At 42.6% G+C, this 22,405-nt stretch overlaps 1 long non-coding RNA gene across 1 annotated transcript; it reads left to right on the forward strand.

Annotated features, from left to right (window-relative positions):
• The first annotated feature begins 13 nt into the window (after positions 1-13).
• Positions 14-22,185, forward strand: LOC136643751 (uncharacterized). The gene is made up of 6 exons (XR_010794056.1): positions 14-182; positions 12,735-12,853; positions 16,043-16,152; positions 16,637-16,880; positions 18,832-18,907; positions 21,972-22,185. It is a non-coding gene; the product is annotated as an uncharacterized lncRNA (long non-coding RNA).
• The last annotated feature ends 220 nt before the right edge of the window (positions 22,186-22,405 follow it).

Below are 22,405 nucleotides of genomic sequence, written 5' to 3' on the forward strand. Positions count from 1 at the left end.
GCCGCGGCTGCTGCAGCCTCCGTGGGAGGATCCCTCCGCCCGCCCGGCGGCGCTGCGGCTGAGCGGCGGAGGGGGAACGGCGCGCGCCGAGCAGTGCTGCGGCAGCGCGAGCCGCTGAGAGAGTGAGAGGAGGGGACGCGTCCGCCGCTCGGGGCAGGGGAGCACCCGGACACCGGCTGCGGGTGAGGATGCGCGTGGGGGCCGGGGAGAGGCCGCGGAGGAGGGGGCGCCCCCCGCCTGGGTCTCGCTCCTCTGGGGGACCCTCTGCTGCTGCTGCTGCAGTGCTGTCCACACCTACTCAGGAGTAAGCCCCTTCACTACAGTGGAGCTTACCTCTGAGTAGGCATGCATAGCATGGTGCCTTCAGGCTGCAGCCCCATCCACACTTACCCAAGAGTAAGCCCATTCACTGCAGTGGAGTTTACCTTTGAGTAGGCATGCATAGCATGGTGCCCTCAGGCTGCAGACCCACCCAGGAGTAAGCCCCATTGACTATAGTGGAGCTTACTTCTGAGTAAGCATTGTATCCTCAGGCTGAAGTCCTGTCCACACTTACCCAGAAGTAAGCCCCACTGACTATAGTGGAGCTTTATTTCTGAGTAGACATGTGTAAGAGTGGACTCTCAGGCTTCAATCCTGCCCACACTTATCTGTGAGTAAGCCCCATAAACTATAGTGAAGCTATATGATATAGACTATATAGGAGCTATAGGACTATAGGCATGCATAGGATGGTGCCCTCAGGCTGCAGTCCATCCACACTTACCCAGGAGTAAGCCCCATTCACTATAGTGGAGCTTTCTTCTGAGCAAACATGCATAGGATTGTGCCCTCAGGCTGCAGTCCTATCCACACTTGCCTAGGGGTGAGCCCCCATTGATTGTTGAGGAGCTTTACTCCTGAGTAGGCAGGCATAAGATTGGGCTCTCAGAATGCAATCCTATTGACACTTACCCATTGACTTTTGTGGAGCTTTACTTCTGAGTAGGCATGCCTAGGATTGGGCTCTCACATTGTTGGAAGGAAACTTTGCAGCTGTACCATGTGGCAAGTTGAAATTAAGCACCTGCAGCTTTCCCCAGCTTGGTGGTGGTGGTGGTGATGGTGATGATGATGCAGTGATGGAGGAAGCTTCCCCTGTTGATTTTTTTTGCTTTCTCCTCTCATGCAGCTGTCAATGCACAACATCCTTATTGCCATGGTAGAAGGAAATATACAAATAGACATATTAATGCTATTTCTGCTCCTGCTTACCATCAGTGTTGTGTTGATTTACCTGAGAGTAAGCTCTTTTTGTACTCCGTGATGCGTTTGTGAATTGCTTCGCTTAGGATCCTGCAGAAAGAGGGTTTTTGCTCCCAACTTGTGGTGAAGTGTGTATGTATGTCACATAATTTTGTATTGGTTAAACCAGCAGTCTCCAAACCCCGGCCAGGGGGCCAGATGTGGTCTGTGGCCAGCCTCTGATACCCTGAGAGCCTCTGGCCCAGTTAACCAAACACAACCAGAGTTGTTCTTGTGGGGTGGGGGAATGGGGGTCTGTTTAAGTTTGTGCTTTATTTCTTGGGCTATGTTGGTGCTTGGAGAAATCCTGGACGTTCATTTATTCATTCATCTAAATTCTATCTCTAATTTATTTACTTAAACTTTATTTAATTTTTTTTTCCGGCCCTCGACACTGTACCAGATATGTGATGCAGCCCTTCGGCTGAAAAGTTTAAAGACCTCTGGGTTAAACAGTTGCTTGTTCTCCGCACTGGTCCTGCAAGTGCGTTTCACCCATTTTACTGGACAGCTGAGCTTGACATTAGGATCTCTGTCCTTCAGTACAAACTTCAGAAACAAGTTGATTTATTTAAATAAAAGTAACTTCTAAAAAAGAGTGTTCAGGATTGCTACCTCAGTCTCTTTCATTGAACCTGGAGTCATGCTTGAGAAGCTTTAGTGAAAGTTCTGCAAAAGTCAGTAGTTTATACATGAGCCTCGGTCATCTTCTTGTCTGGGATCGCAGATGGTTATCACGAGTGTGTATTGCAACTTTGTAGTACTAAGTGCTGTGCTTAAGGAGTTCTGAGTTTCAGTTGTTTAGGGGTGCCCTTTCAGAGGTGAATGGAGCATCATAGATGGTTGGCACTGATAGGCAACATACTCATGCCCGGTCACATACATTTGAAGAAAAGCATCTAGCGCATCGGGCTACAGTCTTATCCATGCTTCCCTGGGAGCATACCCCATTGACTGTAATGGGACTTACTTCTGAGTAGACATGCATAGGGTTGGGCTCTGCTTGTCGCACTGTATTGCTGGTCTTACTGCCATGCAGCAGAAGTCTGGGGGGTCCCTCAAGAACCACCAGAGGTACGAGTACCCCTGGTTGAGAAACACTGCTGTAGAGTAACTTGACTGTTGCCCTTTAGAAAAGAGATGTCAAACTCATTTGACACAGAGGGTTGAATAGCATTCTTGATGCCTGCTGAGGGCAGGAAGTGATGTTGTTAAACAGGTCATAATGAAAAATAAGCACTTTTTTCACTTAGGAACTCATTAGCTACAAATGACAGAAGAGAAAATACACAAAGCTTGCTTGTATTTCATGATATGGGAGAGCCCAATTTTCATGTGGGCTGCAGCAGAGAGCCTGAGGGCCGGATCAAAAGCTTCTGTGGCCCACATCTAGTCCCTGGGCCTAATGTTTGACACCCCTTCTTTAGAAGATTTTGTGGTTACACTTGTATCTACTTTCTTCCTCCAAATATTCCCACAAACACTTGTATCTACTTTCTTCCTCCAAATATTCCCACAAACATTTATTCTAGAGTTAACCCAAAGAAGATTGTCATCTCCATGAAACTTCTCCATGTCATCAGTCAATGTGGGTTGTAATCTTGTGGGTCCTTGGCAAAAATAGGTCAAGGTGATTCATACTGTGTCATCCACAAACTGCTTAAAGCAGTAAAACAGTTGGATTTCCTGCAGTGTGAAAACCTGAGAGGACTGCATTTTGGGCTGCAGTCCTGTGCACACTTACCTGGGAGTTAGCCCTATTGAGCACAATATGACATACTTCTCAGTAAGTATGCATAGGATTGCACTGGTGGATTTCTCCAGTTGGAACTGTCCCATCACAGTGCTGAAAAGACAACAAAGTTCAGTCTGAACATATGAAGCTACCTTGGACCATTGGTCCAGCATGGTCAGTATTGGCTGCACTGACTGGCAGAGATTCTTCAGAGTTTCAGATGGGGGGTCCCAATTCTGAAGATGCTAAGGATAGAACCTGGAACCTTCAAATCCCTGTCACTGAACTACTATCCCTCTCCAATTTCCCCTACTATGCAATCCTTAAATATATGAGGGTCTTCTTAGACTCTTAGATTTGCAACACTAGTTCACAGGGCTCACAATATAATAGTATTTATTTTCGTCTCTTTACACTTTGTCTTTATTGGAAATGTGATCCTAGATACTGAACGGTTCTGTACTGAACATATCTACCACAAGGATGTTTGGCCATCCTAGATTTTATTCTCTTTAGTTGGGGAATCTACTTTTAGTGCTAGTTCACATGAAGTAACAATAAGGTGAGGTATCTTTTGAGTATCCGCAGAATGTAAGTACAGTCAAACTGCACCCCACATGGGTTTGCTCCATCTCTTGGCATGAGTGCTATCACCTCTACTTTTGGAAGACTGAGAGCGTCCCTTAGATTAGGAAGAATGAGATGAATCACTTCAACTTGCTCCATTAAAAAGTACACTTTCATTTATTATAATATTTGTACCTCAATGAAAGGCACCATTTATATTTTCTGACTAAAGCACAAAATGTCTTATGTATTTATTACATTTATATCCTGCTTTTGTTCCATAATGAAACATAAGGGACCCAGCCGCCCTGGGTCCCTTTTTGGGAGAAGGGCGGGATAAAAATAAAGTTTTATTATTATTTTATTATTATTATAATGTTCCATAATGACTGTGTATATCAGGGTTCCAGGTAGCCTCCCATCCATGCACTGATAATGGAGCTTATCTTCAGCAGAGTTACTGCATTGTGTGCCTTTAACCCACATTCTGGGCTTGGGCTGTTCTATTTATCCCAACCCGCTTTCAAGAATGTGAATTGCATATAGCAAGCTCAAACTACTTATACTTGAGCATGTTTTGTATTTTCTGTGCTATTTTTAATCAGACAACAGATCTGAGCTTTAAAATCAGAAGCCTTATAAAACCATGCTCACCTTTGGAAGTGGGACCACCAGCAACATATTGCACCTACATGTGCAGGTGAGACAGCTAAAGGAGGACAAAACAATGTTACATATGTCTCCGATTGTGAGCAGATGCAGAGGTCTTCCCAATTAGTATAATCCTGTTAAAATCAATAGGATTATCACAATAAATACAAATAAACTAGTCTTGGTTGTTTGTGGATTTGGGTCTAGATCCAAGGAAGGAAGAGAACTGGACCTTGCTTTCTGATTTCACAAAGCACTTACTCCTACCAAAGAGACAAGCTGCTGTTGGTATTTTGAAAGTGGGGTCTGCTGCAACAAAACAGTATATGACACTTAGACTTCTCATGTGGTTCTCTTTCATGTGCACATGTCCCACCAGCTTTGGCTCCCTACCATTAATCATAAAATTGAAGTACATCTTTACACTGTTTTAAGGGAAATTTCCTTCTCTCAAAGATATAGCAAGTTTTGGCTTCAGTAGCTATATGATGTCAGTAAAATCAGGTCTGCCAAATTTGATTATAATCTTTCTCCTTCATTGATTAATAAGTATAATAGGCTGCAATCCTATAAATAATTCCCATTGAAATTGATAGGGCTTACTTCTGAGTTGACATGTATTGGCTTGCTCTGTTAAAGTGTGTACACCTGTGGGCTGTGCAGAAATGGGTTAAAGTAGGCCACTGTTATCACCATATTGCAGACATGAGAAAGGGGTGAGATTGAGAGAACAACAGTTTATATAAGGGCCAAATTGTGCATTACTTTAAGCAAGTCATTGGCCCTTGTATGCCTGTTTTTGTTTCCTGAATAGCAGCTGTGGTGTTGTTGAGGATCAGGACTTGGACCACAGCATGACAGGTGAGTGATGCATGCAACCATGGAGGAGAGAGCAATTTGGATTGAAGCAGGGACAAAAGGTTGGATCCCCTTTCCCCACAGCAGAGAAGCTAAGAGCCTTAGCTGCAACTCAAGATTTCCCCAATTCAAATTTTACCTTTGTCATCAACTCCCTAGGTGACCTTAGAGAGTCCTCTCCTTCTCAGGCTTACAGTTCAATCCTGTCCAGAATTGGGCTGTACTGCAGAAGGGTTTACAACAGCAGAAGTGAGTTTTGCTGTTGTAAAATGGCTACTGGGTGCTACAACAAGAGACAGAAGCACTCCAGTTCTGCTGGTGGACCTTACTGCATCCACCAGAGAAAGTAGGCAGTATTGGAGGCAGGGAAGGGGCAAAAGGTTGGTGGGGAGGGGGAGGAACGGTGGGTAAAGAGGTGACAGGAGGGGGTGGATCCGGCAGCAATGGCATGCTCCAGATCCTATCCCTTTTTCAAGCTTCCCCGCCTTTTCTCCTTGCACCAGCTACAGAACTGGTGCAGGTCTGAGGAGACCCATTGTGAAGCTGGAGGCTTATGGAGGAGTAAGGGGAAATAATTCTTCTTTTTCTCCTAAGCCTCTCAATCCGTGCCACCCACAGTGGATACAGCACACACCTTTTTTGGCTTGGCTGCATCAGTGGGTAGGAAGGATAGGATTGGGTTCTCAGTCTTTCCACCTGTAATGTGGGGATAAAGTCACTTGTCAGCGTTGTTCTTAGCATACATCAGCATAATGCATGTGAAGCCCTGAGCCCTATGCACTCAGAAAGTGGTATACAGATATTAAAATTTAGTACTAGTAGTTATCTTGGCAATAGTGAGAACAAATTGTTTACCAGGTTAAGATGTGGCTTGATCATGGAATAATGATGCAATGCAGTTCTGAAATGCCGATAGCAGTTTTTAGAGCTGAGCCCCAATCACGAAGCAGCTCACTTATTATAGTGACAAGAATTCAGTTATTCTGAGAATGTTTCCATTGGCTGCAGTTGCCTTTTGCCAGTAGTTTTTCATAAGACTCTGAGGACTGAACACTTACTACTGAAGATTTAAAAAAAGATATCTGCCTTCAGTGCAAAATTGCTATAAACAGTTTGAGCACTAAAAAGAATTATGTTGGTGAGTTTTTCATATCATGTGAATTGTCTCAAATCACCCGATGTACCATTTTTTAAAGCTAAGTCACTATAGACATAGGAGCCTCATGCAGACTTGAAGCTCCTGAACTTTCTGAAGAGTAGAATATAAGAAGAATACCAATCCTTTTTCAATGTTGTAGGGAAGAGCGAGTGCTGCGAAGCCCCATATCTGCCTTCCCATCTGTCATGTGAAGACAGTATTGACCAACTTCTCAAGGTTTCTGCAAGATTACTGGGAGATTAATTATTTAAAAGATTTATATATTGCTTTTCCTGAGGCTCTAGTCTAAGCAGTGATGTTGTGTGAAGCATTTTGAAACTCTAGAAAGCATTACATAAATGGAAAGTATAACTGAGAATAATCTTGTTGATAGGTGTCATTTGATCCGTAATCACAAAATAAGTCCAGTAGAGCATTCATTTCTTTCATTGCTTGCAAAGATGTGCAAACAAGTCGTGCAGAGAGGGGCACCACAGGAAATGGAAGGTGCATGCACCTTCCAGTAATTCTCTGTGCTGCCCACCCTCCACACACAATGCATATGCTCTCCAGAACTCCCCTGCTAACTGAGTAAGGGCACAATCCTAACCCCTTATGTCAGTGCTTTCCAGTACTGGCATAGCGGTACCAATGGGACATGTGCTGCATCCTGCAGTTGGTTGTCACTCACAGAGGCCTCCTCAAAGTAAGGGAATTTTTGTTCCCTTACCTTGGAGCTTCATTGCCCTTATGTCAGTGCTTATGTCAGGGGTTAGGATTGCGCCCTAAAAGGCACTTTTTCGAGTGGGTGCTCCTCTTTTATTTAGCAGAGTAACTGGCCCTCCTCACCCCAGCAGTGTCTTTTCTAGTGGCTGCCTGCTGGTGTTCTTTTGCATCTTTTTAGATTGTGAGCCCTATTGGGACAGGGAGCCATTAGTTATTTGATTTTTCTCTGTAAACCACTTTGTGAACTTTGCTGAAAAGCGGTATATAAATACTGTTAATAATAATAATAATAATAATAATAATAATATAATAACATGAGTAACTAGCATGTTGCAGAGAAAGTTAGACAGCAATATGGAAGGGTGCATGGGCCTTTCACTTCCAACAATGCCCCTTTGCACTGCCTTCACACCTCTGTGCTCACATTGCTGAGGGGCTGGGAAAACAGGTTCTGTTGAGCCCTGGGGTTCTGGGCACCCATGCTCATGTGAATCAAACTTCTTAGTGTTGGTCCACTCCCTTGTTTTGTCCCTTGCCTCTTTTATTTTCACTGTCCCTTAAAAACCTATTTGGTCAGGCCTTACTTGGTTATGTTTAGGTCAGGTTGTACTGTTGCTCGCTGTCTCTCTCACTCTCTCTCCCTCTTTCTCTCCCTCTCCCTCTGTGTGTATGTTGCATTGTTTTATTACTCTGTATTGTTTTTAAAGTTGTTATAATATTGTTATGTTAACTGCCTCAAATCTTGGTTTGACAGTGAGACAGAATAGAAATCTTTTAAAATAAATATAATAAATACACTTTATTTGTACTCTGCCTTTCTTTTTCAACAGAAAAACTGGAGGCAGTTAAAAGAAATATTCAATCTAAAAGGGAGATACAGGCTGCCTCTCCTCCTTCTGCATAGGAGCTAGAGTGACACAGTAACTCCTCCATCTGCCTCCTCCCTCCCTCCCTGAAAGAGGGTGACAGACAGAGACAGGAGCTGCTGCAACAGTTCTGTGCCCTACAGCAGAACTAGGAAGAGATCTACCTAGATGCTGAACTGGAGGAAACTCAGGATATAATGCACAGAACTGTGGAGTAAAGGGAGAGATCTCAAATCCTAATTTAGGAGTCGAGTTTCAGTAAAAGGGAGACCGGAAAGGGGAAGACAGTAAAAGGGAATAAAAAAGAATTTTATTTTAAAGCTAATAGGCTTGAATCATTCATTATAAACATAATATGTGAACCCATCCTGTAGAAAGGTGGTGGAGGAGAGACAGTGCCAGTGACTCAGGTATTAGGTATTGGCAACCTTCAGTCTCGAAAGACTATGGTATCACGCTCTGAAAGGTGGTTCTGGCACAGCGTCGATTGAATTGTAATTTAATATTTTGCTGCAGTTATGTCAATAATGCCTTTGGAAAATTATGATTCAGAAGCAACTGAACCCAATTTTAAGTCTGTGTTCATACCCCACAGCCATATGTGTGCAATATTTGCAAGTGATTATGTTGAGTGCATAATGGGTATTGGGTGCAAGCAGCAACCATGCTGGTGATAGGAGCAAGGAGGAAACCTTCTGAATTTTAGTCCTCATACAATGCCTTTTTAAAAAAAACAAAAAAAACATGCTTTTGCAAGTGTTGCTGTTCAAGTAACCTAATTTAAGGAGAAAGAACACATGGCCTGGAATAGAGTGCACAAACACATTTGCCTAAAACAGCAGAGATACACATAAATGAATACTTTTCCCAAAGCAGTTCTTGAGAGTGATGCCAAGACCCAAACACAAGCAGCAGGAGGTTTAGTTGCATGGCTTCTTGACATTAAGAAGCAAGGTAAAATCCAGGCAATATACCTTTTTGCTTACTTGAGCATTGCATATATGTGTAAACAGTTTTGAAATGTGACTTGTTTCAGGCTGATCTCAGTTTTTTTTTACTACTCCCCCCCCCAAATGCTGGAACTGCAGATTCCAATATTTGATTGAGAGATGCTTACGCAAAAGAGTGGAGAAAATTCCACACTCATAGAGTTGTTTTGGCTACTGCTTTTCATTAAATGATATGATGCCTTTCAGACATCATATGGACAAGAAATGTATTTTAAACTGACTCATTTAAACATTTCCATTTTTAAACTGACTCGTTAGATCAGGGGTGCCCAAACCCTGGCCCGGGGGCCACTTGCGGCTCTCAGGGACTCCCAATCCGGCCCTCAGGGAGCCCCCAGTCTCCAATGAGCCTCTGCCCCTCTGGAGACTTGCTGGAGCCTGCGCTGGCCCGACAAAATGTTCGACCTCTTGCGTGAGCTATGGGACGAGGGCTCCCTCCACTGCTTGCTGTTTCACGTCTGTGATGCAGCAGTGGCAGCGAAGGATAGGCTAGCCTTGCTTTGTGGAAGGCCTTTTATAGTCCTTGAGCTATTGCAAGACCATTCCTTCATATAAGTTCCATCTCGAATACATTCATTTATGTAAATTTATTCAAATTTGAAATGCAAATTAATTTTTTTTCCCCAGCCCCCTTCCCCCCCCCCGACACAATGTCAGATAGATGATGTGGCCTTCCTTCCAAAAACTTTGGACACGCCTGCGTTAGATGAACAAAAAAGAAAATCAAAATCTGTGTTCATTTTCACACTTTATTTATTTTTGCACGTGCACACACACACACGAGGATGAATAATGATATATACATTTGAATGCTTCTCACATTCTTAGATTGCAATTCCACTGAACTTAGTTGAACTTACTTTAGAGTAGACGTGCATAGGATTGTGCACTTAAAATCTGCCTGACTCACACGTACAGGATAGTGGCTAAGTGGATAAGCCTCTATTCCCCTCCTCTAGTCAGGAGCCACTACTACCCTTCCATGTTAGATAAGAGACTAGTTTGAAAATGCCCTTGAACCAGTTTGCATATTTCTTGCAGAAGTACAAATGACATGCTCTTCTGATTCTTCTATTCTGAGGCAATATTTATTTAAAATATTTATATCTTGCCTTGCCTCCCATAAAAATGGGATTCCCAATACAGATAACTACAAACATTACAATATAATAAAATAGGTGCTATAGTTGCTAAGTAATAAAAGCATTAAAGACAACAGTGCAGTATAAACAGCAGCAGATTATAAAAAAATTAGCAACCCAGTTCAGAGTTTAAGCAATAATTAAAGCCACAAAAAAAGCCTGGGGGGAATGCTAATCTGAAAAGGAATGTCTTTAGCCCCCATAGGAAGGCTAACAGGGTGGGTGCTGATCTTATCTCTAAGGGGAGGGAGTATCACTAAGTTGGGGAACCACTAAAGGGAAGGCCCTACCCCTTGTGGCCATAATCCTGGCCTCTGCCAGGTATAGCACATGCAGTGGGGTCCTGCAAAGGCAAGCCAGTTGGTATGGAAGAAGGCAGTCCTTCTGCCTTTTTTACCTCTGTCCCAAGCTATAAAGGATTTTAAAGGCCAAAAGCAGCACCTTGGATTGTACTCTGAAATAAGCAGGCACCCAGTGCAGCTTGCCTGGATCCAGGAGTACCCCAAGCTACCTCCTGCAGAAGGAGTGCAACCATATAGAGCAGGTGTATAGTCCTATACCTGCATCATTGGTTTCCAAACCATGAGGTGCTCTGTTTTATTCAGATTAATTTCCTTTTGTTTATGCTCATCCATTCTTCAACCATCTGAACCTACCCAATGTGAACTAAAATTGTGTTTTCTGTTCCTACACTGACTTGCAGAAAATATATATGAAGCCTACAATTCATTCTGCCTGCTCAGTGCACTAAATGATTAAGGTTGCAGATTGTATGCACATAGGTGAGAGTAGGTAAGCCAGTTGAACCCAGTGGAACTTACTTTGAAGTGAACAGGCATAGAATTGTGCTGTAACAGGTCTGGAAGCTGTGGCAATAAATACTTATTATATTCATTTTATATGGATTACATTGCAATTATAAGTAATGCTAGTGGAGGAGAGGGTACTATCTGAACTGGAAAGTTCTGGTTTGACTCCCTGCTTTCATTTGATTCTCCCTTTGAGATGGGCCTTCTGAGCCATTCGAAACCCTGCTCTTGAGTGACTTGGTAGAGTTAGGTCAGAAAGCAACAAAATAAGACTGAAAGTATGTGGATTATTGGACTTTACAGGTGCCAGGAAGACTTGAGTTGGCCCATGGTCTTGAGGTTTCCCACCCTTGCCTATAAGTCAACATACTTTCAGTTTTCCTTTATTATTTCCTGTATAAGTTTGCGGTATTGCTTTTTGTGTTTCTCTCTAGACCACATTGTGTTTCCTGTTTCCTATTCATGCCTTACCACAAATGGTTTTAGAAACATGTAAGGTGAAACATATTCAAGTGACTTTTACACATTTGCTGGGTGAATAACATAAGAATGATGGCACTTAAGCACTCCTATAAAAATTAAGGATGATTCTGTATGTCTAATTTGAAAATTAATGGCTATAAGGTACAACTGGAAGTAAAACTTGGTAGAGGGCATTTTCAAATAAGGAAGGTGGTTAAGGAAGTGAAGAGAATGTTACAGGTCGTGCCGCGTTATCCACTGATTTGACATCCATTGATTTGACTCACCACTGATACTTTAGTGGACCACTGAGTCCACTATAAATCCCTTGTAACAAGGGAAAAAAAGCACCAAAATCTCATTTCCTACCTTTGCGCTGTTAAACCACACCAATTGCAAGCTTCTCAGGGGTTAAAGATATCTTTAAAGATCTACTTCTGGGTTTCTTGCTCCTCCACTGTAGCACCAGAATGCGTAGGTATAGGTGCTATACCAGCTGAATAGCATCTATACCAATGCATTCTGGGGCACCAATGGAGGAGAAAGAAACCTGGAAGTGGGGCTTTAAAGTTATTTTCCCACTGATTTGGTATCCACTGATTTTTTTTTTTTAATCCACTGAGGGTTCTAGAACAGAAACCCAGTGGGTAATGAGGCACAACCTGTACTGGTAAATCACAATGTTTAATGTTCACTTCAGATATCTCAGTACAGTGTACAGTATTTTGAATCTTTTCTCCCTTTCCCTTCCTGAAAACGCTATGTAGGACTGAAGATAGTGTTCAAACTTTTGTCATGAATATACAGGCCATATTTTGTTGTGATTTTTAAGTGCTATTTCACTTTACAGCATTTTGCATCTTTCATGGCTATTTTGCACATTGGTGCAAGGTTCAAGAGTTCAGATATCATCTGTCGAATTCTGTCCTGAATATGCACACTATCTTTCATTCTATCAGTGATAGCTCATTCTTTAGCACAGTGTTTCTCAAACTGTGAGTCAGGACTCACTAGGTGGGTTGTGAGCCAATTTCAGGTGGGTCCCCACTCATTTCAGTATTTTATTTTTAATATATTAGACTTGATGCTTCTATGGAATGTGACTGCATTTGAGGAAATGTTACAGACCTGTACTTTGAACAAGCTACCATGTATATTCTTTTAACAATGATAGTAAATGGAACTTACTCCTGGGTAAGTGTGGGTAGGATTACAGCCTAGGATTGTTAAAAATGTTCCCGCTTGATGATGTCACTTCCAGTCATGATATCACTTCTGGTGGGTCCCGACAGATTCTCATTCTAAAAATTGGGTCCCAGTGCTAAATATGTGAGGACCACTGCTTTAGCAGATATTGCATTTTATTGTGTCCCCCTCCTCCTTGAAACCAGGATGGGGGATGGGTTGAATTGCTATACATACTTGTCTTAAAGCATTGTATATGTATATGTATACCAAATTCCATTTATATACCCCATTATTCAAGAAAGAAACCCTGAAACACACACTGCTTGAGACCTGAGTGCCTGATGGACTGCCTTCTCCCTCATGAACCTGCCCAGGATAATCCTTGGAAGCCCTCTTCTGATCCCTCCATCTTCTGCAGTGAGTTGCATGTTGACTGTGGAAAGGGTCTTCTCTGTGGTGCCCCACTTGTAGAATCCTCTCCCAAGGGATGCTTGCTTGGTGCTGGTATCTTCTTGATGCCAAGTAAAGACTCGTTTTTTTGTCCATCAGATCTGTTTTTATGGTGGAGTCATTTTGTTTCTGTTGAGGTTGTGCTGATGCTGCTGTTTTAAAATCATGAATTTTTTTTGTTTGCTTGCTTTTAAATGCTACACTGCCTTGAAAGTCTTTGGATTGAAGAGAGACTTCTAAATATTTGTACTAAAATAGATAAATACACAGACAGAAAATGCTGAACAGGCGAGTTGAACCAAAGGTCCCATTTGTCTTGGGCAATTAGATGGTGGCTGAAATGCACCCTCATCTTTCTGGGAATACACACCCAGGCAGAAATTCCTCAGTGCAAGCTGACCTTTGTGCCCTCTACTCACTACCTGACAAGAGGAGTCAGGGCACCCCTCTGTACTTCTAACTTGAACACCATTTTCTGTCTGTTGTTTTCCCAACCATGTCATACCAAATGAAAATAGGAAACTGGTTGTTAAGCACTTTGCTTATTAATAGTTTCTGTGGAAACATTAATATTTAATTCTCTTTGTGATGAAAGTTAATGCCAGCATTAATCTGGTTACCAGTAACACCTAATCAAATGCTGTATTATGTAACCACTCCTGGATTGCAAGGTGAGAACATTGTAGGCATCTGGCTTCTGCCGCCCATCAGCTAGATCTGAGGCCAACCCTTGGACAAGCAGTTATCCACAGTAGGCATTTATGGCATAATTAGAATGTATTAAACTTCTGAAAACTCTTATGAAGACTGTCATTGAACTCTTGAGCAGAGTGCATAAGCGAATAGGTTAGCTCTACTATAGCATGCACTATAAAACATTTCATTTGATAAGATTTCTTATATAACTAAAATGGCCATTTTAATTATGACACGTTTAAGAAAAACTCAGCTGGATCAGGCCAAAAGCCTGTCTAATCAAGCCTCCTGTATCTCACAGTGGCCCACCAGATGCCCCAGGGAGCATACAAGACAACAAGAGACCTATGGTAGTAGTGAATACCTTCTGCCACGGAAGAGGGGGAAAATATGCACATAAGTTATCTTTCTCAACTCTGTGATGCCTTGTTGTTTTCATTGGAAAGCAATAAAGTAGAATTGTCTGTGTAAGAACATAAGAACAGCCCCACTGGATCAGGCCATAGGCCCATCTAGTCCAGCTTCCTGTATCTCACAGCAGCCCACCAAATGCCCCAGGGAGCACACCAGATACCTCATCCTGGTGCCCTCCCTTGCATCTGGCATTCTGACATAACCCATTTCTAAAATCAGGAGGTTGCACATACACATCATGGCTTGTACCCCATAATGGATTTTTCCTCTAGAAACTTGTCCAATCCCCTTTTAAAGGCGTCTAGGCTAGATGCCAGCACCACATCCTGTGGCAAGGAGTTCCACAGACCGACCACACGCTGAGTAAAGAAATATTTTCTTTTGTCTGTCCTAACCTGCCCAACACTCAATTTTAGTGGATGTCCCCTGGTTCTGGTATTATGTGAGAATGTAAAGAGCATCTCCCTATCCACTCTGTCCATCCCCTGCATAATTTTGTATATCTCAAGTGTACTGAGTAGGGTTCTTTTTTTAGGGTCAAATTCTGTTGTCATTCCTCTCCCAGCAACATTGTTGAAGTCAACAGAGCTGTAGAAAGTACTGAAAACAAAACCAAGGCTCTGTCAACATTCATTTCACAATACTAGTGAACAGCCTCATTGCTAGAGGAAGTTTCCTTGAGCTGTGTTGCTCTGCAGTGTTTGGGAGGAACCAGGGTAATTCATAGCGGCCTATTACATAGATGGATCATGTGACCCAAACCTCCTTTGTCTCACTTTGGTGTGGGTGATTGCTAAGTACAACACTTGCATCTTTCATTTAAAAATAAAATAAGCATTTTTGAGACCTTGCTGTTACTGAGATCAAATTGAAAAATGTGTGGGCAGTAATTCTGAAAGGCTCAGAAATAAAGTTAATAAAATAACTTCTGAATTTCTTTTCAAATGTCATTTTGAGAGGCTGACTTGTAATATAGAAGGCTAAAAACAAGAGGAACATTTCAGCCTGATAGTTTGACTGTGAATTTTAGCAATTTTTAGAGGTAGCTTATCTCTGAATATCAGATATAAAGGAGTTCCAACAGGGTATGGTATTTTGCTGTCTTGAGTGCTTCCTGAAGTATCTGGTGGGCCACTGGACTAGATCAAGGGTGTCCAAACTTTTTGGCAGGAGGGCCACATCATTTCTCTGACACTGTAGGTGGCTGGAAAAAAAAAGAATTAATTTACATTTAAAATTTGAATAAATTTGCATAAATGAATATATTAGAGATAGAACATGAATGAATGAAGGATTTACAATAGCTTAAGGCCTATAAAAGGCCTTGCATAAAGCAAGGTCAGCCTTTCCTTCGCTGCCACTGATGAAACGTGAAACTGCAAGCAGTGGGGGGAGCCCTCATCCCACAGCTCACACAAAAGGTTGAACAGTCACCCTCCTGCTGAGAGCAGTTGCATCGGGCCACCATGGACTCCAGCAAGTCTCTGGAGGGCCAGAGGCTCATTGGAGACTGGGGGCTCCAAGCAGGCTGGATTGGGAGTCCCCGAGGGCTGCAAGTGGCCCCCGGGTTGGGTTTGGGCACCCTGGACTAGATGAACCTTTGACCTGATTCAGCAGGCCTCTTCTTTTGAGAGATCCCAGGCTAAACTCCTAAGCAAGCCTATGTATGAGGTACAAAGAAAGCTATGTCCTTGAGAGTCAGTCTGGTGTAGTGGTTAGAATATGGTACCAAAATAGTCAGGTATGGGTCTCATCTCTATTCAGGTATGAAGCTCATAGGATAACTTTGGGGCCAGGTGCAGCCTTTCACCCTGACCTAACTTTCCTCACAGAGTTGTAGTGATAAACAGGTCCAGGATCTTGAAAGGACTGTCTCATGTAAAATTCTGCCCAACAAGCCTCTTGTTGTGCATACCCAGAGTACACATACAGGAACTTTGATGATGGGAACTCTGGAGAAAAAACCCTTGGCACCCAAAGGGAGCACAAACAACCTCTTGATACTCTCAACATGCATGGCAAGACTGTTAACACTTGTCTTTTCAGAATTCTTATTGCAATGACTCTTCCCAGGAAGACTCCACACACAAGCATGCAACTGCAACCTCCAGATCACCATCCCAACAGAGGGAACAAGGACAATGCACCTTACCCAGGTAAGCAAAAGAGGGGGAAGGAATTCAATGCTGCAGTGTACTGATGCTAAATATCTGTCTTATGTCTCTCTCCTGCCTTCCACCCTGGACCTTTCAGTGTTGTCAAATATATCCGTGCTATAAACTGTGTTCCCTAGTCATCCCTTCCTTCCTTTTGCAACAGCTAATAGCAGTGAGTATCTGCTCTCCCTTGGCGGAGGTCAGGTACTCCAACCATTGGCACTGCTGGCCAAACACTCACCTGGAACCCTTTTGTTTTCCAGGACTGCACCATTGTCGCATGGTTCACAACAGTCATTTTGCACAAAATTCCAGTGGAACCCCCATTGTGGGGGGGGGGGGGGAAAGAGTATTGTCCCAAATCATGATGCTGCACCCTCCACAGTAGCACTACTCTCCCCCACAAACACGAAGTATGCATTTTGATCCAGAGATCATGTGTTACTGATGCTGTTATCTATTCCTTGTTACTCTCTCCCTGTAGGTAGCTGCCCCACATGTGAAGACAGTGTGGACTTGAGGGAAGCGCACAGCTTACCTGCCTACAGTTTAAATCCAGCTACTGCTCAGTAACATTGTGGACTTACCCATTCCAGTCAGATCCCTGTGCCTTTGTAAATTTCATGACAGACAGTAAACCAACTGGTGCAGACAGACCTCACTGGCACCTGATACTTGGCTGTCTCAGATAACTTGCAAAGGAAAAAGAATCCTGCTGGAACAAGATGGTTAGTAACCCTCCTTGTGTGTTTCTCTTTCAGATACTATTCCATTTTGATACTGTGCAATAAAAATGTTGACTTGATTACACTAGTTGTCTCCTTGTTAGCAGATAAGGATTCTCCCCTTCTCCCCACCCTAATTGTTTCTGACATCTGCTTGGCACTGGGTGGAACTCTGCAGGGGAGGAACCTCTCTACTCTCAGGATCCGTAGTATCCTCACTCTCTGACTTCTTGAGCTTCACAGGGGATGAGATGCTCCCCTGTGGTGAGGGGCTTCCTGTTCTCTGCTGCCGTGATGTATCAGGCAGACCACACAGTTCACAAATAGGGTGACAGGAGGGCAACATAATGAACACCATGCCAGCAGGTGCCTCTGGTGATGTTAAATTCCAGTGCTCTTTGCTTGTCTCCTGCTGTGTCTGAGAAGAATTTTGTGGACTGGTCAGTGTAGGTTCTAGACCTGCTTTTTTGGTCCCTCCCATTTATGCTTCTGACTGGAAATGCAAGAGGCAAGCCCTGGCTGGGTGAGGCAAGCCCCTTAACTGGGCTCAAACCTGGACCCTAGCCTGCATTGCTGGGTAGTGAGCTACCAACACCCTGCCTGAAGTTAATATTGTTGGGGCTCCCTTTGTTTCTTTTCCCAGTTTCTGCCCTGGCAAAGATTCCTTCCAGCTGGGAGACTCAGACTCTTAACATAAAGGGACTTGCATGTTTACCTACCTACCCTCTTCAATCTGCTACTCTGCTGTGGTCAATAAGATATTTCTTGGATGTGTGTGTTTGTATATGTGGATTAGGGGACTAGAACACTGGGTTGTGGGTTTGGTGCTTTTACCACTTTTATGCTTCCATCACAGCCGCTCCTGCAGGAGGTGGGCATGCTGGGGAATCTTTGTGTTGTGTGGTGTGTTATGGGGCATCTGCCTAAGTTTGACAATGCTGACTGCTGCTGCGTAAGGGACCCATCCTGTCTAACTTTCCAGCACCAGTGCAGCCACAATGCAGCCCCAAGGTAAGGCAACACCTCCCCTACCTCCCCACCAAAGATGCAGTGCATGCCCCATTGGCATGGCTGCATTGGTACTGGAAAATTGGATAGGATTGGGCCCCTTAGTCATTCCAAGGGGTTGTTGGAGGGGCACATCCCAGCAATGACACCTCTGGGCACTGTCTTTGGGGCTGGTTATATTGCTTCTTGTATGCCAGGCTGGTATCAGCCATAGTTGCATGGCTGAAAGACTGTGTCAGGTTTCCATGGATGTTGGTAGCATTCCTAGGAGGACTGCACCAGCATGACATTGCCTGGCCTCTGATGTTTTTCCTCTTCCTTTGTGCAGGACAGTCTTAAGATACAGTGGTCATCCCCCTGATATTCCTGCCCCATTAGCATGGCATCAGTATTGGATTGGAGTGTTAGAAAATAAAATGCAGCAACATCATCCAGGGTAATGAAGTTGGGCCTTAGCTGCCTTCCCTCCCCCAAAAAACTGGCAGAATGATCAGCACCCCAATAGGGCCACCATTCTTGTATACATGGAGCAGAGGCAGCATCACAGAATTCTCAGTTTTGTGCAGAGGATTCTTCCATGTTATGGGGGATGCTCTTCTAAAAGTAGCCAGATTCCTAGAACCAACACTGATAAAGTAGGATAACTCCAAATGAGTTGCCCTGAATTCTTGGGGGGGGGGGGGGAAGGCTGTTAAAGCTGTAGGATTCAACTGATCCTTTCCTCCAGAGGAAGTTAATCTTTGGTTCCAGTCCATAATAAATGCCGAGTACAGTATACAAAGACTCAGGGGAGCATGGAAAAGTAGAAAAGGAGAAATACATTTTCAGTGAATTGTGTATATCCTCTTCCAGATGGGTAGCCAAGTTTTGCTGTGGAAGCAGCAGCAGCAAGACTCCATTGTCATGTATTGAATGACACCCCCACTCACCTAGTTTGTCATTATAGGGCCTTCATAAAGAGAGTTTCTATGGCTAACTGGACTTGCTGGAGCCTGCGCTGGACTGATGCAACTGTTCTCAACGTAAGGGTAGCTGTTCAACATCTTACATGGGGTGGAATGAGGGCTGCGTGCTCTTTGACATTTGTGATGCTGCAGCAGCAGCGAAGGAAACGCCAGGCTTGCTTTGTGCAAGGTCTTTTGTGGGCCTTGAGCTATTGTAAGAACCTTCATTCGTTCATATAAGTTCCATCTCTAATATATTCATTTATGTAAATTTATTCAAATTTTATTTCTGGCCCCCGACACAGTGTCAGAGAGATGATGTGGCCCTCCTGCCAAAATGTTTGGACATCCCTGGTTTAGATAACTGGCTGAATGTTGCTAAGAAATAGTCTATGAAATTAAGGGCACAATCCTAACCAACTTTCCAGCACTGAGGTAAGGGCAATACAGCTCTGAGGTAAAGGAGCAAACATTTGCTTACCTTGAGGCTTCCATGACTGCCATGTGTAGCATATGCCCCATTGGCACAGCTACGTCAGTGCTGGAAAGTTGGTTCGGATTTGGGTCTATGACACTTCTGTGTACTCTTCTTGATTAAAAAAAAAAAAAGGCTGGTTTGTGTTCACACTTACCTACATTCTCCAACTGTGATCACTCCAGCTCACAAGAGATATTTTTTGTATGTTCCTGAACTGAAAGCATGGCAAGCTCTGTCTTGGTTCAGTCATTAAGCTTTATTGAACAATGCTAATATCAGATTCCAATCAGAATTTCTGCCTGCAATTCAGAGTAAAGGGGTTGGAAGCATTACTTTTTTCAGCCATGGGTAATGTAGTTCTGCTCACTCAATTCATCTCTAATCACTTAATGTTCCCAAGAGCACATTCACTTGAGAAATAGTAATGATAAATACATTTTTATGGCTACTTAGATGTCTGCCACTCTTCAGGCAGAGTCCCTCTTAGCCTGATTCATACAGCAGGAGAGAAAGGGGCTAGTAAAGCAAGCAGAGGTGTTTTGTTGCATATAATTTCACGTGTTGAAAAGATAGTCTAGCCATAGCCCTGCTTGAAGTCCCTGGGGTGCGGAATGCTTAGCCTACTGCTGTGCCATGTTTGTTTCTTGTTTCTGCACTTTATTAAATGGTTAAACCCTAGCCTGCAAGGAAATCTGTTCTTGGAATAAACCACAAGGAATATTCTCCTGTGGCCAAAATAAAATGAGGCTTAATAATAAAGACCACATGTTAAGTCTCCATGGTCTTCTCTGCAACAAGAATCTTGAGTCATTGGTGTATCAAATGCTCTGAGTTGCTATTGAATTAATTGGTGTTCAGAGCAAAAGGCTCTTCTCTAAGCCAGTGTTCAGACTAGTCCTGTGCACATTTACTTGGAAGTATTTACCAATGGGTTTCAATGGGACATGCACTGGATTACAATTGGAGAAAGGAAATGCTTAAGTTTCTCAGGTGTCATTCTAACTCTGAACATGCAGTAGTAGGAGGCAAGTATTCTGCTATGAAAAAGAATCCAAGGAAGCAAAAAGTTAGCGCAAAAGGGAGTATCTTGTTTGATAGATGATAGAACAAACACGGAGTACACAGCAGTGATTGGAAAGGTAAGCCAGTGTGCCTTAACTGGTCCATCAAGCAATTCTCTACCCCTGCATGGGAGATGTGGGGTGCTTTCACATGAACATAAGCAAATGGTGTTCAGTATTTCTGCAGACAATATTCTGGCATGTGTTTCTCATTTCTATTCTGTTTGCACATGTTGTAAGTACAGGAAAACATAACCAGTTTTGTTATGCAGAAGAATCATGTCCTGTAAAGTCCAGTGGGAATGTTCCAGAAATGTGTGTTCTTGGCACTGTTTCTTACAGCAGGAGCTGCTATATTCTCTGGGCTAGAGGTCCTCTGGGAAGGAGAGTATCAGACCCTACTGTTCAAATGGCCTCATGAACAAACTGCATGGAAGTTAGTCTGTTTCTTGAAAGAAGAGCCATGAGTCTTCTTCCTTTTGTGCAACTCCCTTCTCACACACAATAAAATTTGTATGCTGAAGCCCATAGCATGCACTAGATTAGAAATATCCCAAGTTTCAAATCTCTGGAAGGGAAACCAGCTTCAGAGGGAGAAGAAACAAGATAGTGCTTCTCAATTCTGTTCTCTGCATTCCACTTTAACACTGGAAATACACACATGCTTTGTGGTCCTCAATGCAGGGAGAGCGTGCACTTAATTGCAGAAGATAATAGAAGAGTTGTACTGTGTATATGACACAATTGTATTGCAGAAATGACAAAAAAACCAGGAAATAAAAGCAAACCTGCAACATCTCTAAATGCTCAAAGTCACTTAAGTTATCTTTATAGTATGCTTAATATCAAACATATCAGTCAATTACTCTGTACAATATAAGCCTTAAAATGCAACATATGCTATCTTTATTGCTTTGTTTGATGATAATCCTTCTGCTTTATGACCCAATCTGGATAATACATAAAGCAAGTATTAAAGGGTAACCATGCCTAAGAAATATTTGGCATTCTTTACTGCAAAGAGAACCTCCTTTCACAGGTTAGCAACTGCATATATTTAATTACCATCACTAAAGTATACAGTAGAGACAGTTAGAAGACACACCTCAGAGCTAGTTGAAGAGTATTTCTGGACTCTGTACAGATTAGAGTTCACTGTAATTTATTGCTTGTATTGCATTTGCTGAATCACCAATAACATGGTTTAGATGTTAAGTATAATAGAGATGTCTTATTACAGATAATATTTATATTCATTGCTTTGTGTCTTTGGTGACCTTCTTTAGCAGTATGTGTCATAGTTTAGGATCCAACTTTTTCTTCTTTGAAAGTGTTTAAATTTTTTAGACTATACACTATACAGAATCTGTCAAGTTCAAGATTTTGGTGCATAAGTTCCATATGACATAAGGGGAGGTGGTATTTTATCCTTTATTAGGGAGATAATGAAAGTTAATTATTTATGTTTTAACAAACAGATAAACTGCAACACGTAGAGCCAGATCTTCTCCATACTATGGTGTGACAAACTTGCTGAAAATGTTAAATACATTAAATGAAAACAAATCAGCTTATTTTGCTTCTCATTTTTGTTCTTTTTTAGATTCGTTTCTCCACTTATGCAGAACTTGGCAGAAGAAAACAAGATCCTGCAATTTCAAGGAGGTTCTTGGCAATGCAAGTGTGCTTTTAACAAATTCTCTGTTTTGCATTTGAAATTTCTTGTTTGTGTGCTTTTCTATCCAATTATGAAAGCATTTCTGGAAACAGTTTTGTAAGAAATCTGCTTGCATATAAATAAGGTTTAGTTCATTTCATCTCAAGTGTGGCTTGATTTGCTCATCAACTTCATAAAATAAAATCAGATTATGCTTTCTTTGGTAATAACAAAATATGTTGAAGGATAGCTAACAGTATGGCTTGTACTTGGTTTGCAGCAATATATCAAAAGTTGCATGCAGCACTTCCATGTGTGCAGCTGTAAACACATAGGCACACTCATGCCTTCTGCCAAACACCTGGAAGACAGGGCTAAGC

Source organism: Tiliqua scincoides, chromosome 3 (assembly GCF_035046505.1).
Source record: "Tiliqua scincoides isolate rTilSci1 chromosome 3, rTilSci1.hap2, whole genome shotgun sequence".
NCBI lineage: Eukaryota > Metazoa > Chordata > Lepidosauria > Squamata > Scincidae > Tiliqua > Tiliqua scincoides.